The 17031-nt window shown below is 39.7% G+C and overlaps 1 protein-coding gene across 2 annotated transcripts in view; it reads left to right on the top strand.

The window, feature by feature from the left end:
- Positions 1-15713: 15713 nt before the first annotated feature.
- The window catches only part of CGN (cingulin), a 176221-nt gene continuing 174903 nt past the window's right edge, over positions 15714-17031 (top strand). Inside the window, exon 1 of one of the 2 annotated variants that reach the window (XM_069218329.1) lies at positions 15714-15816. The gene's annotated coding sequence lies outside the window, so the exon portion shown is untranslated. Of the gene's footprint in view, positions 15817-15871; positions 16231-17031 lie in introns of those variants that run through there. The other variant, XM_069218330.1, reaches the window with a different exon arrangement.

Below are 17031 nucleotides of genomic sequence, written 5' to 3'. Positions count from 1 at the left end.
CTGAGGTGTGGAAACACAAGAAAAGTGTCATGTATTGTTTTACTATTAATAGAGGTAAGTGAGCTACTGCTAACCAAATGCATATCTGTGGTGTCCTCTCGAGCCCTCGTCTGATTAGTCTGCATATTGATGTTAGCATATTTGTGTTGAAAGGTATAGATTCTACCATCTTTGTAGTCCACTTCATCCTTTTTGTTCTTAACTTTCATGTCAACCAAATTCTCCTGATGGTTCTGTATTATGTTGATTAAGATATAGTCATATTTTTTGCACATACCTCTTTTAAGTCCATGGTCTTAATCTTCTTTTCAACTATCTCACTTTCTTCCAATAACTTGGCTAACTTAGCATTTTTTATTAGAACATGCATTATGGTGAAAGATGCATTCTGTAAATCATTTTCCCAATCATTCAACAATTCCTCACCCAAATCCTCGAATGTTGGGAATTTTGAATCCTTAACCCTCTTGGGATCCTATTATTGCCCAAATACTTTTGTAATGTCAACCCATCCCCCGCCATGCTACTCCTTGTTTTTTAAACATTCAAGTTTTTGGAATTTAACCTTCAAACCCACTTTTAGTATGTCCATTACCTCCATTGTTTTCTTTGTCTGTTTTGTAGAAAACAGGTCCTGAGACAACTCTTCTCTTCTAACTTTCAATCTAGACCTGGTATCTAACTCCAAAAAGTAAACTGTAGAAAAATTAGAAGAGTGCATCAATACTTCACAATTAGTATACAGCAAAAGAAAGAAGCAAGTGACAGGTACCTCCCCTCCTATTTCTCAAATATCCCACACATCTGTCCATAAATGGTGCATACTCCATTACCCCCGGCCACTCTTGGGAACTTCTGTCATGCAGAAAACAAAATCTACAGAATATTTTGAATATATCAATTTACTTATTTCCAATATTAAGTTTTGCGCACTCATCATCCATCCAAATAACAATGAGGTCATCTATGTATCAAGGCCTTGATACGATTCATTTGGTGCAGTGTTCTAAAGCAGACATGTAGACTACAGTCTCCTCCTACCAGTCCATGAACAGATTTGCATGGCTGGGGTTGAAGCTAGTATCCATATCGGTTCCCCTTTTCTATCTACAACAATAATCATTAAAGGTAAAACAAATAGTTTCCTTGAGGGGGAATATCATCATAGATAACAACATACTGATATGTTCCTGACAGTTAATTGAGCTGGCTATGAGGATGTGTTTACATGCATTGATTATGTCTTCATGTTGTATACTATAATACGCACTACCCATATCCTTCCCAGTTGATGTTAACAATCTCCTTTATAAAGTTCCTTTGTCTTTAATATTGAATGGGAGACCTTTCACTAAAGAAAATAAACAATCATTTTGAGCTTTACTCTAAAAAACAACCAGTAAAAGAAAGAGTTGACTGGCCTGGGGGTATATCGGTGAACTTTATGGACTTTTGGCAGGTTATAGAAAGTTGGTATCTCTGGGTGATCATGTTTCAAAAACCTTTATTTCTCAAAGTCCAATAAATCTCTAGCTTTTAATTGATTAAGTCTGAAGGGCCTATTCATAGAAGAACATTTACAGGTGTAAATTTACTTCTATAACTAGAATTCAATGTATTGCTTTGTACTATTCACCACTTCTGAATATGAAGTGACTTGTAGGTGTAGACTTACATGTCTCCACTCCCTGAAACTGGAGGATGAGGCATAGTTACCAGTTTAAAGTTACTACTAGTAACTTTTTACAGGAAGACGGAGATCTAACTATGGTAAAATATAGGGAAAAATTAAAAAAAGTTTGCTAAACAACAACAACAAAAATATTTTAATGTAAAATAATTTAAAATATTCATTTTGAGCCAAGAGCACATAAAATAAGTTGAAATGTAAAAACAACATATGAATATGTTTTAGTATTAACCTCTCTCTCTCTTCATAAAAACACATATATATACATATATAGATTTATATATGTATATATAATATATATATATATTAATTGAAAAAAAGGCCAAAGTAACGCTATAGTTATTTGAAATATTCAGTTACAAAGTAATGTTTTAAACTCTAAAGACCACAGAAATTGACCTGTTTTAGTTAGATTTAGTAAATATAAAACGTGCCCTAAGCTAACTAAAACTCACGCATAGTTTTCTCAGCAATAATTTAATTGAAAATGTTGCACTGATATTATCAACAATATCATAGAAAATGTCATGAGTGATGTAATATGTGGGGTAATTAGCAGTGCATGGCGAGGGGATGAGTTACAGTTACCTTAACAAACATTCACCTAACATTTCATCTAACTATAATGTTATCTTAAACTTTGTCTTTTTAAGTGAATTTCTAGGATTATTTTAATATAAAGTAATTTTTTATTGCTATATGTAAAGCCAAAACCCTGTTGCGCATGGCCGGGGAATTGGACACCTGAAGCCAACTACCCCAAAGTCAGCCAACCCCATGCCACACAGGGCCTTTGGTCGTGCACGGCAGGGGGTTGGCCACAGGCCTGACCAGCGGCAAAGCCTTCTGGGCAACCCACCCAAAGGCAGTCAACCCCCCCACACACACACACACACAGGCTGCCAATCCCACGCACAGCATTTGGTGACAAAGTATAAGGCTGGCCTTTGGGCCTGGGGAGCCCATTCCCTGGGGCCAAAACATACTAGGGGAGGCATGCAGCCATTCCCCAAGCATTAATAGACTTCAGGGACCCAGACCCTGGGACTAAATCCATCAAAACCCTGAGCCTTAATAGCCCTTGGAGCCCCATTCCCCCAAGGCCAATTTCTAAGGGGAAGTTGGCATGCTGCCCTCCTCTCCAGGTCTAATCAGGCCCAGGGGACTCTATCCTCATCGGCCAAAACCAATTAAAAAGGAGAGGGGCAATTCGTTCTCCATCCCCAAGCCTCGTTGGTCCCAGGGGACCTCACCTTCGGGACAAATTTAATTAGAAACAGGAGCGGGCCCCACTCTGAGCCTTATTAATCCCTGGGGACCCCTATTCCCCGGCCCAAGTAATTTATAAAGGGAGGGGGTGTACGCAGTCTCCCTCCCTCATCCTAATTAGGCCCCAGGGACCCCATCCCCAGGGGCCCACATCAATGATTTGGTGAGTGCTTGGTGCCCACCTGGGGCACTCACTGACTGTGTTGGAGATGAGGCCCCGGGACACAGCTCCCTGCATGGTGCGAGAGCCAGCATTGCTCCCGTCCAGAGTGAGCAGCTGTTTATTGCATGCTCCCTCCAGGCAGGAACAAGGTGTGTTTGTTTCCACAACAACACAAGTCTGCTTCTAACTGGTATTTAATTCTTCCACCGGCCGGAAGCAGACTTAGGGCCGTATTACGAGTATGGAGGCCCTAGGACTGCTGTACCCTTGGTGGCAGTCCAACCCCCGCATCCTTGGCAGTCCAACTGCCAGATTATGATGCTGGTGGTCAGTCCACCACAAGACCGCCACCATCACCACCACCAGGATCTTGGATCCCGATGCATTAGCGGTGGGGAAAGCCGTGGTCAAGAACGGCGGTGCCGACATGGGCACCCCTGATCACTACTTGCGTTTCCACTGGCCTTTTCCCCGCCATGAAAAGGCCGGCAGAAACACAGAGACGGGTCCACAGGGGGGTGCCGTGCAATACCCAGGCCCATGTTGTGAACAGTGCAGAGGCCCCCCTGTCAGCACACTCGGAAAGCGCTCTGTCTGCCATGGTGACAGTGCGCATTTCGAGTGTGCTGGCGGCACCGACAGTGCAGTGGCATTGGCCAAGGGGTGAAACATTCTCTGCAACACCAGGGAAAGTGTTGGATTTCGGAGGGGTGAAACGTATAACTCCCACTACCAATTAATTAACAATTAATAGGTAATGAATTAATACTTAAATAACTTCCGACGCTTGATCCTGCAAACCTACAAACCTAGCATCATACAACTAAAATAAAATACAATTAAATAAGTATTGCACAAATTACATAATTAAAATTAAATAAAAGAATTAATTTACAAATAACTAATAATTATTAATTAATTAACTACCCACCATATACCCTCCTGCATCTAAAATATGAGTGAAATAAATCAGTATTCCATATGTTACAGAATTAAAAATCAATTAAATAATATTTAGCAATTAATAATACATTTTTATTAATGATTACTTAATTACCTTTCCACCCTACACTCCTGCAAACCTAGCAGCATGCAACTAAATTATAAGTATTATAAATAAGTATTCCATAAATTACATAATTAAAAATCAATCAAATAATTAACTAACAATAAATAATTACTTATTTAAATTCTCACTCTACACCCCTACAACCCTAACAGCCTGGAAATAATATAAAACAAAAATAAGTCAGTATTACATAAATTATATCATTAATATCAATCACAAGATTAAATAAAATATATTAAATAAGTATTCATTAATTTTTACTTACCTAACGTCCCACCCTATCCCCTACAAACCCAACCACCCACTACAACTCTATAAATTACTATTAAAATGAATAAAAAAATCTAAATCACTTAACATTACAAGCTATACTTTAAAAAAACAAATAATAAAACGTATTTAAACAATAGTAATACATACAATTATATTACTAAACACATTAAAATAATTAAAAAATATATATATTTAACCACCATATCAGTGAAAATGGTATTAAAAACATTGATATTATACACAATGATATTACCTCAAAATGATATTTTTGTCAACCCTAATTGTGCATCACAATAGTTGTGTGTCACAAAATTAATGTCCTATATTTCTAACTCCTGATATTTTTAAATGGATATTTTGACCAGACACTTCTCAGATAAAGTGCCATTATGATCCAAATCCACTGTTGCCTGATTCTCCCTGTAAAGTTATTTCAATATTGCTGATAAACCGTTGTTGATTTCCAGTTCTTTTAATTTCTCCCAAAGTATCTCCCTCTAACCAAGTGAAATGCTGCCGGGAAGTTGACAAAACAGCAAAGTGTCAAAACAAATTGCCCTTCTCTCGCTCAACATCTGGGCTATTGATCAAAAATTGTAAGCAATGGTCCAGCATAGAGTGGCATTCCTTAACATATGAAGAATAAACTTTGCATACACTTTAGCACCTACATTTTACAGGTCTGAAAATGTATCCTACTGATATAGGCCTTATTATAGTTGCTTTCCAACTTTCTGGAACAGTCCCAGTCAATGTTATAAATGTAAATATGACAAGGAAGACCTGGGCCCAGCAATTACCATTTATTTTAATTATTATTGCTGGAAGGATATCTGGTGCAACTGTTCTGGGGGGTGTAACTGTCATAATGACATCTTCTAAAGTTTTTACAGAGAACTGATTCATGTTCATATTCCACTGGAGTGGATTGGCAGTAACCTTTACTAAAGGTTTCTTCAAATGTTATTATTTATGCCTCTTCTGAGATTGTACCACTGTATTTTCCTCCCTCCCATATCAAATTGTACTCATTTTCATACATTTATTGGATCTCTCAATGATATTAGAGCTATCATCTGTTCGCAATTTGCATAATAAAAAACCCTCTTTTTCTGTTTTTACCACAGCCATGTATTTAAACTTTAACCTTGCAGCTTCCTTCTCACATAGTTCCTCCTATCCTCTTCTTTTTATTCTTGAAAATCATTGATTGACTTTTTAGAGATTGAAATTGGAATCAAGCTATCTCTTATTTATTTCTGTTATTTCCTAATTTTTCAACAAGGTATCTATCTAACCTCTTAAGGTCAATTTTCAGTGGCCTTAATCACCACTTCCTTATGCCAACTCTTTATATTTATATACATAGTCTAAACTTTAACAATCTTGATACTTGCTGGAAATTTTGCACGTCTTCTTAATTGTCGCTCATTTAAACAAGTTGTTAACCATCTTGGCCTTTCTACCTGTAACAGAAGTATCTTTTGTTTTAGCCTAATTACATCAAACTTTTACTGTATTCTTAAGAGAAGGAGATAACTACCATTGATTCAAAGAACCCGAAATTCTGAGATTAATCTAAAATACCAAACAGCTATAAAAACATATTCAATTGGGTATCATTTTGTTCTGGGGTTGGGTAATCAGTTGAAAAGTGACCATTCACACATAACAACTCCTGATTGGATATTTTGGTCAAGTTTTGATATTACACATTCAGGTAAAAACCTGGTGGAATGTGATAAATTGATAACATCTCATCCTGGATTAGATATTGAAATGGTGGATTAAATCTCAAAGTAAAATTCCCCATTAACGCAAAAAGGCTGTTCAGAAACATGTACATTACACTGCTCAAATCATTCTTGAACAAATGCCATTGTCTCCAAAGTTACAATTTACAAATAGTATCACATATTCACTACTATTAATCAGTATAAGCTGTATTGTGAAATAACTTGTCTGATCTGCATGCAATCAATTTTAACTTTCAGGTTGATTGCACCCATTATGATCTAATTAGAAATAGTAGAAGACTTAATAATCCTCCTTAGTTGCAACCCATTCCATTTACTTTTGCGTTTGTAATTATTTGGATAAATCGGTCAAATCTTTGTGTTTCCATGCTTGGCTGTGTTTCATGACGACATATTGTATCCAGGCACAATTTTATTTTTTTCCACATTTTCATAATCTCTTTAAACCATGAGCATTTCAACAAAAGAAACCCAAGACGTTTGTGTGTGTGTGTGGGGGGGGGGGGAGGTGTCTTTCTTAATCTGTGTCCCTTAAGCAAGATGTTTGCTTTAATCTTCCCCATCAGTGCTCAGATATGCATAATATTTTTTTGTCAATATGTCTTTCCCTTTCTTTTTTGCCTGTTATATTTGATGCCATTCTTTTTTTTTTTTTATATCATCTACCTTTCAATCAAAGGCGCTCTCATTTCCATCTTTTCATGCTACCCAGATCTGATTTGAGGATAAGGCTTAGTGGTTATTCTAAAATGGTTTTATTTCTTATTTTTTTATTTCAATATTAGAAATAATTGTAATTTAATTTATCAGGAGTTTCTGTTCCCCGTTAAACATCAATGCCTTAACTATCTGTAAATAAAAAGGAGTCTCGTGACTTCCTTACCATCTGCATCTGTTATAAAGCCCACCTGTTTCACCTATTTTAGGGAGACATACTTGTGAAATATTTGAAATTGTGCCCTCCCACCCCCATTTATTGGTCTCAATTTTTACTCTTTCTACCAGCTCTAGTCACATTCAGATGCTGACAGGATATCAGTCACTGTTCTGACGGAGTAACCTGTCTGCCAAGTTCTAAATGAGGCCCATAGTGTTTTATTTTTGCTTTCGTATGATATGCTAGTTAGCAATTAACTGCTATGGGAACCTGAGGTTTTCATTTAGGATTCATATCTAATGTTGACTAACGCAACTGTGAATATCTACATTTCAACAGTGCACAACCTGTCACAGAGCCAGTAAGTAGGTGAAATGTTATGTTGATTGTTCTCTGTACCACTCAATAGGAGGAAATATTTGGTTTATTATACTTGTTAACATTTAATAGAAGAGCCCTGAAATGTATAATATATATATATATTTATGCCCAATGCAAACGTAAAATTGAGAGAGTCCAGGAAGCTGAGGATCGAGGTTTGGCACAGAAGCTAAAAACATATTCTTCGGAGACAAGGACACTGGCCGTCACCTTGAGAAAGAGAAGGTGGAGAGAAAGTAGTTCTATTTGTGCAGCTCAGTGTCTATGGTGTTCCATTAATGTATGTGGGTGAGAAGCATGGCCACAAAATAATTCAAACTGGTTCCTTTTGGTGTTGACGCAGTTTATCTAGAGACAGAAAGGGAGGGGTTGGAGTGCAAGCACAGTGACACGCTGAACTACTGTAATGAAGTTGTAATCTTTTCCTTTCATTTAACCTGATAGACATTGCTGTTGCTGCTCATTTGTTCGTAATGATTTATCCTTTTTGCATATTTTTGAGTGTGCCTATTCATGATAAAAGAGGATTATGAACCTACTAACAATGAGTACTCTTGTGAGACTCACAGGACTGATCTTTACTCAGAACACACCATTTCCATTTATTGTGCAGATTGTTCATGGAGTTATAGTCCCCTCGGTTCTCTTTCTCAGGATTGATACAGTGACTAAGTCCTTGCTACCAATGTGTCTAAGGGCCCCAAGGTTGGCCCGTATTTTGGATAAATCCCAAAAAAGTATCCGCTTCCCATAGTAAATAAGCATCAGCTTGAATGCGTACCCAGTATTTAATATCTTGTTATACTCTTGAATCACAAACCAGATTTGCATCCTAGGAAAGGCTTTAATTACTCTTAAATAATCAGCTAATGCTGTACTGCGACACAAACACAACATTTGTAGCCAGTCTCCTAGTATCATTTAGCAAGTACATATGAAAGAAGCAGTGGCTACAGCAGTCGATGGCGCCGAACTTTGGGATTTCATTAGATCCAGGGATATGCAGTAATTGAGAATGATTTCCTAAGACCTTCATTCAAGCTGAGATCTGATACCCCCTTAATAACCTTGTTTTGTAGAGTGGGTTCAAATGCAATCCAGATGTCATTGCATTATGCCCAGTGCTGTATTGTTTGTGTCTGAACAGAAACTATAATGGAGCAGTTTAACAAAGATTTATTGCAGTGGTTTTCCACCTTGGTCGGCTCCCACTTGTCTTTTAGCTGGATATATTAACAACACTCTTACTGATTTAGAGTTTTATCACCTTTGAACAAACTCTGCATTGATTTGCCTAGATTCAACAAAATAAGTTAAAGAAGCATACTGCCACAGAAACTAAAAAGCATGATGGGCACTCCCAAGTTAGCTGCAATTACTTCTAACTATGTGACTATACATCAGTTACCTGGATTTAAAGCATCCAACTACGGGGCACCCCACTTTATACATCAGGTTTAGATTAGGCACCATTCCAACTAAACCCTGCCTGGCCAAATAGAATAGCTCTCTGGCTCTTTGCCATAGAACAAACAATCCTGAAATACTCATTCCAGAAGAGTACTACATTTGGTCTCCTTGGTTTATTTTGTGAAGGAACTAATGTGGCTGTCAGTTATAGCAACCAATATATGTGCCACAAGTTTGTAACATTGCCTTATTTACTTCCTGGTCACCTATTGTAACCTTTATGGTTTTAACTCCAAATTCTAAATTCTGTATCTAGTGGTATTCATATTTTATTCTTATTTTTAATTATGTATTGTTATTGCTATGCTGAAAACAAACATTATAGTCTTATTCTTCTTCAGTCAAGGAGCAGTAGTGTAACATAATCTGAGCAAAATAATTATCTTCCCAAGCTGCTTCTTATGAAAAAGTGACAGGACAGGGGACGAGTCAGTCATATTAGGTACCAGCTAGACCAAGAGAATAATCGCTCCTGTGGGCTGTCGGCCAGGACCCATGTCTTCTTATCTTACCATAGTCTTTGCAAAGTTTCTTCATAATAAAGTTATGTTGGGTTAAGTGTGTTTGTCTTGAGCAATCCCATTACGTGTATGGTCCCAGTACACTTTTAGAATGTGGGGGCCCTTGACGGCTCTGGTTAGGGTTTAGCATTTTGTCCACCATACTATGTTCCTTTAACAACCCACAATGTATCTTTTTCTTTCTGGGTCATTTATAATTTTAGCCAGATAGATGACACTTTATTTAGCATAAAGACAATGGTCTGGCTGTATGCGCCAAGTGTATTGTTACAGCTCCCAAGACATAAGGGCACATTGGTGTAAGTAGAGCAATTAGTATGCAAACAAAATAACCGAATTAAGAAGGAATATAAAACCAAGTTTATTGTTACTGACCCAGGATCAAGCGTAATATTGATAATCTCTTGGCAGGAGAAAATAAATGACATAAAATATGGAAGCACTCACAAATCATTGATGAAGGTGTAAGGTCTCCAAACACAGCACTCTTTGGCATAGCTTTGATGAATGTTATCACAAACATAACATTCTTAGGTTTCAAAGAGATTTGAATGGAAGGCAAGACAGACAGTAGAATAACACATTGCTTATTCATCCAGACTATGTGAAAGTATTCTTTCTTACCTCTACAGGTAAGCATACCTTGCTTAAGCTAATCAAATTTAGTTTCCCCACAATAGGATTAAAGTCCTACCACCATTACTCATGGAAACTCTCAGTAATAGGTGTGCATGTGCCAACTCTGGCAAAAAGGAAACCTGTGAGTTTTAATCAGTTTATTATGTCTGCTTCCATGAATGATATATCGGAATAGGCATATGTGCACAGGCACTTAGTAAAGGGAAGCAATTGGAGAAAGTGGGCATGAGACAGGGATAAGAACAGAAGAAAGAGATGTCCACAGTAGAGATGAAAAATTCCAACAACGTGAAACACTATTTTTATTTCTCTTTCTGTAACAGGATGGCAGCTAGGAGGAGATTACTTCCATCCTTTCTTATTTCAGCCAGGTTTGCTTTCACTTACTTTGCCCACCTTGTGCCCCTGTGTACCTTGCTGTATCTAAACCTGTTGGATCCTGACTTGTCATTCATCCATCGATGATTGTTAGTACCAGGTTATCTTATCATCTGATGACTTTGGGAGATACATAGAGTATCGTCTGCTACTGAACTACATTTCCCCAACTACATTTCCATTAGACACAATCGCAATGCCAGAGTAAAAATAGCAAACATCATAAAATGTGTGTTTTCATTAGCCCACGCTCTTGTGACTTATTCTTCCTCTCTCTTCATGAATTCCTGGATTCTTAGCCTTGTTCACAACTGACCTTCTTCACTGTGGCGTTTTGGACATTTTCTGCAGTGTAACCAATCTTTGCTGACCCTGACTGGGTCTACCTATACGTAGATCCTTACATGCTGGTTTGACACTGATATGTTGCATGACTGTGACTTATCTGTTCTCCTTGACTGTTACTCAACTTGCCTAGACTGCATTATCTTTCAATTTATCCATTCACTGACTCAACCCTTACTTTTGGATTCTATTGCTCTCCTGAAAATTTCCTCCGTAGATCAAATCTACATCTGCTGTAGGATTCCACCTCATCTGCATAGTCGTCCTCATTCACTACTGGATACCTAATCCTTTTTACAATGGGCTCTAAACACTGCATAGTATGAAGCTTTTGTTAGACTATAGGAACTATACTACTAACTTAAGACTTCCAAAACTTTGTATGTTTTCCCTAACAGTACCACTGATATCTGTTGCTGTACCTGCTGCAAAACATTTCAATATGTCAGTTTCCGTCCTTTTCTATTTGCACATATTGATCTTCGCTGCAATATTCTGGTTGTAACCTTTATCCATATTCTTGCTATTTCATGGTTGAATGACTTGTCATTTCCCACCCCTATTTATTTAAAGGTTTTGCTGACCTTACAGTTTTATGTTTTATGGGCCCTTCTGCCCTAATGTGAGTGATGCCTAACATGTAAGATGTGGAAATCTGACAGCCTGAGTTCTGGTGATTTTAGGGGATGCTGAGGTTTGTGAATTTGCTGGTTGCAGGCTGCATATGAGGGGTCAGCCTGCTCCTCCTGGCCTCTCGCTATACAAGTGACACATCTACAGTCCATGCTTGTTCCACATTGTGGATATTGAACAAATAGATGCTGACAGCACACAGGAGCGTAATTTACAATCGCTTTTCTGACTAATCTTTTTGAGTTGGCTGAAACGACAACAGAGTTAGCAAATATCAAACAATTCAATTTCTTGTGAAGCCTGTTTGGCCCCCACAATAAGGACTAGGATTCAGTGATTGGAGTTAAGTGATTTTATTTCCAATTAATAGTGAATCCAATATACGTGCATGTCAGGAAAATATTAAAAAGATACAAGATTGCAACTGGCAAGTTGAAATACCGGAGTTGGTTCAATCTCATTAGGCTAAGGTACAAAGCAATAATAGCCACAACAGTACAGAAACTGAGAATTAGAAATATGTGCTCCATAACGAAACTCCTGTTCTCTCTCTTAAACATGAAATAATTCTAAAATCATCTAATCAGAACTCTAAGTGAAGAATGAGGATGGTCTGAATAGGATCTTAGGGAAAATTGGGAATGCAAGCAGGTGTCAGCATAGGGAAGACTTCAGTAGGAGTCTTCCAAAAAGAGGAATAAGTGTTTAGCATAAATCTTCACACTTGCAAGAATAAAGAAAGAAGAGAGGTCTTTAGCCCTCAACCTCTAAGGGAATATGCTCTAACTTCTAACAGGGTGAACATTCATTAAATCAAACAAAACATTCAACATTAGTCATATCTTCTTCCCACAAGTCATAACCAGGTCACTTACATGTATTTTCTTAAATACAATGGGGCCTATTTACAAACTACATAGGGAAACATGTATGCTCCAGGTAGTAGATAAAGTTCTCTCCATTTGTAGCTCTGGCAACTTCTGCCTCCTGGTTAATTTCTTACAAGACCATCCAGGCTCAATAGATCAAAATTGACAATGCCTTCTCCACCTCAGTTACCTGGACGCAGGTGGTCCTATTCATTTTGGCCCCTACTCTTTTCATTCCTTAAATAGAACACCTTAGTGTTGTACTCTAGCACACTGGCACCTTATATCATCAGTATGCTGATGATACAGAGGTCTAAGGTTTACAGCTCCTGGGGATGTTCAACACCTTGTCAAAACCCTGCATAAGGTGAAAGCTTGGACAACTTCACATCACTTGAAACATATTCTTTCAAGAACTGAGTTGTTCCCAATTTCTCCTTTTCATGCTCCATTATGAGCAGAATCTCGGCTTGCATTCTGTATTTCTTTGGATTGCAAACCTGCAATCTTCGACAGAGCTAAATCTGTAGGTTTTATACTGAACAAAAGAGTCAGTCTGCGAATGCAAATTAATACGATGACCAAACGTGTGCTTTCAGGTAAGAATTCTTTGGAGAATTTGCCTATTAATTACTGAATAGGACCTCAAAATATTGGTCCAATTCCCTGTTCTGTAAGAAAATTGAGTATGTATAGTCTCTTTTGACCAGTCTTTAAAAAATACATCTTTCCCCACCTCTTGAAGGCAGGTTTACATGCAGCAGCTCACTTTGTGATGGGGGCTCAAAAAATGTGGCTGCCCTTCTCCTGTTCTTTTAATGTGTCAGTGGCTGACCCTGGAAGCTAGAACCAGTTCTTAATTTGAGCTAGTGGTTGCAGGTGGGGCCCAGCACTTATTTTTCAGGACTGGCACCTTTTTTTCATCATCAGACTTTGATCCAGAGAATAGAGCGAAACACACAGCACATTGACAAATGTAGTAAAACTATTGCAAAGAGAGAAAGCAGAGATAAAAGGGCGGGCAGGGTCTAATGGAGGACTAAAGAGGAATGAAGTGGAATTGTGACTACACAGCCTCAGAATTTAGCAGAGCACCATCCTATAGCACTGGTCGTGGGCGTCAGAGAAAACTTTTGGCCCTGGCAGAGCAGTCAACAAGCCCACTCGCATACTCCCAGGGCTCTATATTCCTCCTCCTCTTGATATGGAGTCTCTAAACTAAAAGTATCCTGTGAGCTCAGAGCGCTTCAAAATACAGGAACTCTATTTTTTTAGAACTCCTCACTTTTGAAAGGAATGTACTATGTCTGGCACAGTCCTTTTCCGACAGTGTAACCAGAAGTTGGAACTCCCTCCCTCCTAGCCTTGCTTCCTCGATGGGGGGTTTTCAAGAAGGAACTGAAGTTAATTCTCTTCCAAACACAACTTCTGACATGCAGCTGATGTATCCTTTTGAGAGGCTTTGCTTCTCCCATCTCCCTGTCAAGTGTTTTTCTCCCATCTCTAACTTCCTAGTTACCTTCTCCTGTCCTTCTGCAGTGACTTCTTCATTTCACCCACATTATTCCTTGCAAATTTACAATGTATATCTATTCTGAGATTTAACAATTTGCTTTGTATGCATTTTTTTCATTGTATTACTCTGTGTAGTTTCTTATTTCTCCTTGTAACTTTTGCATCTGGCATTGTAAAGAGCTCTAGCACCCACTGGCCATATTTGTGCTTTCTAAAACTTCAAAATAAATAGCTGAAGCTCCTATGCGATCCAAAGGGATCAATGTAGGGATTTTGTTAGAATAGAGGCCTTCATTACATTTTGGTTTATGAGGAATTGTGGCCAGAGGCATCCTGTAAACTGACAAACTTTCTAATTTGTGAGGGCTGTTTCAAATATTATTAGTATTCTGTATGAAAGACCAAGGTCATTGTAGTAGCAGCCTTGCTGTGGGAGGCTGGTGTGCCTGGACGATCTTGTACCCCACCACTGGTTTACACCGCAGCCAGCAACAAGAGAAACTGACCTCTGGGCCTGGGAAGAGTGATGATGTTCCTGTTTGCATTTCATGTTTTACTTATTCTAGAATTTCCCAAGCGCGTTTGATTTTTCCAGGATGTGCTTCTGTAGTTTTTTTTCATGCAAGATATTACTCATGTACAGTGCATACTGTACAAAGAAGATCCAGATTATCTTTGGGTAAGTTTAGGTTGTCGAGTGTTTATAATGGGAAACAATCAAGTGCTGTGGAGTTCAGGCCAAAGGTTGTGTAAGCTTATCTCAGTGCCCATCCGTGGGTCATAAAGTAGTTCAGAATAATTTCTCATCCAGTTCGTAGTTGCTCTGCAGAGCGCATTGAGCAATGGTCAGATGTGCCAAATATATGTGTGAGTTTATGCAGACGTTTGTGAGGGGGTACACAGCTCTCAAAATATTGATATGGAGAAAGTTAAAGAATGCACCGCTTGCAGGTGATTGTGTGCTTTGTGTGTGGGGACGTGATGGAGAAGCAGACGCAGGGAAGTATGTGGGGCAGAGTGAAAAGAGCGTGCTGAAGGAAAACTAGGGGCCAGATGTAGCAAAGGTTTTTACCCATTCTGTGTCTATGGGAAAAAGTGTTCGTACATATAGCCCTAGATGAGGTGCAAGATATTTAGATCAAGGGCATGAGGAAGGAACGAGGAGAAAAAACGGTGTGACTAACCAAAGACATTAGAACAATGTGGTGTGAAGAGAACCAGCGTGACTGAGACACTTCAGAGATCAATTCCTCATAAATGCCAACAGACCCAATTCATGCAGAAGACTCCTGATTTTTAAAGCGGAAAATGGCTTTATTTTAGCTGTGTCTTTCCTAAATTTGTCCCTTTTTCTATATTAGACAAAAGAGGAAAATAAATGCCAATTATTTTTTTTCCCACTTTCACCCTCTATCGAAATGAGGGTAGGTATGTCCCCGCTTCCACTAAGCTCAATAATGGTTAATTAAAACGATGCTTAAAATGTTTAAATGATTGCATGCACGTGGCCGCAGCACTATTATCCGTTGGTCCAATAAACGCCTTATAGAGACTCCACTGATGTCTAGATGTGCATTGCCGCACTCCTTACAGTTCAGCGAACAGGACTGCTGCGCACGCTGGCTAATAGTAGCCGCACCTGTACAGTCAGGGTCATCCTGTTGCTCCGCAACCGGTCCACATGGCAATCAGGGCTGCAGTCTCTGTCACGTGACCGAAAGTCTACACACTTTTGTTGACGTAACACCGGCCCTCCTTTCTCACGATCCGCCCTCTGAGGTGAGCTGGCCAATCAGTTCTGCGCGCGGGCCGTGGGGCGTGGTGAGTCGGAGGAGCGGCGCTCCCACTGGCTGCGGAGGTGGGGGTGTGGGCGGGGCCACGAGGCCCCGGGTGTGGGCGGAGTCCGAAGGTGCCAGGCTCCTGCCTCTGTCACAGGTTGTGCGGGCAGCGGCGGTGCGGGTGCCACGGTGAGTGCGGGACCCGCAGAGGTTGCTGGGAAGGGCTGACAGGAGCGGGCACTAACGGATGCGAGGAACGACTCGGGCGCAGCGGGGAAGGGGAGTACTACGGGGCTGTGGAACTGTCGGTCGAGCCGGGACAATCATGAAAGGGAGTGGGAATAGGACCTCCGGGCGGATGGAGGCTCCTGAGGGAGGCGGTCCGGTCAGACACCCATTGAGGGGTGCGACTGTGCTGTCCTTCCGTGGTCTGCCCCTCGGGAACATACACGTTCTGCTTTGAGCATCTGAACTGTACCCCTGCCGGCCTACCTGGAAATACCTCTCATTGGTACCTTAAATTACCCTTCGATTATTAGTCCTGCTCACAAATACCCCACTTAAAATTTCTCGCCAGTAAGCCTTGTATTCCATTTGTAATAGGTAAGTGCAGGGTCCAGTGTTTTCCCCCTCGTGCCTCTTTCTTCCACCTCTCTGCTCTTGGTGTTTTTTTAATGTTTTTATTTTATTTCACCGTTTAGGGCCCCTTTTCATCTCTACTTTGTCACTTTTTTTCCCCATTGTTGTCCTATTTTAGCATTCTCCTTTTTTTTTTCTTTCCTTTTTCTGTTTTGAAGTCTGTTGTTGCAAAATAAGGGTGGTGCCAAAACCCCTGAGGGCGAGATGTGGCCTGGAGATGGCAACAGATTATACTGTGGAACCAGGTGTGCTATCTGGGCTCCGCTCCGCATCCTCCGATTATGGATTAATCACTTAATCTTCCTGTAACTTTAAAAGAACAATCACTGTAAGGTAGCCTTGTTCGTCTATAAAGCTCTCTAGTGCTCTTGGGCAAAATTTGGGCTAGATGTAATTGCAGTGAGAAAACACAGGCAGCCGCTGTCACAAACAAGGGCCAGCTTTAGCGTGTGTGCGATGGGTCTAAGCTTGGGGCACCGACCTTCAGAGGGGCACAGGAGCTTCCTGCAGCAGTCTCCCTCAAACCGGAGTCAAAAGAAAAATGTGTTAAAACACTGTTTCTGAAGGCTGCTGGCGTCCATGGTTCCACTCTGTTTTTCTTTTCATGATGTGCCTTCATTTTGTCCCACTCACCTTCAGTGTTTTTGAAACCCACACAATTGGGTTTAAAAAAAAAATTGTTCTCACTCGTGGTGCTGTCTGAACGAAGGTCACATTTGGCCACAAATTAAGACATGAGCATTCTCCATTGCTAGTACTTCTGTG

This window comes from Pleurodeles waltl, chromosome 12 (assembly GCF_031143425.1).
Source record: "Pleurodeles waltl isolate 20211129_DDA chromosome 12, aPleWal1.hap1.20221129, whole genome shotgun sequence".
NCBI lineage: Eukaryota > Metazoa > Chordata > Amphibia > Caudata > Salamandridae > Pleurodeles > Pleurodeles waltl.
The sequence above is the reverse complement of the archived record's forward strand: the minus strand, read 5'-3'. Positions and strand labels throughout refer to the sequence as shown.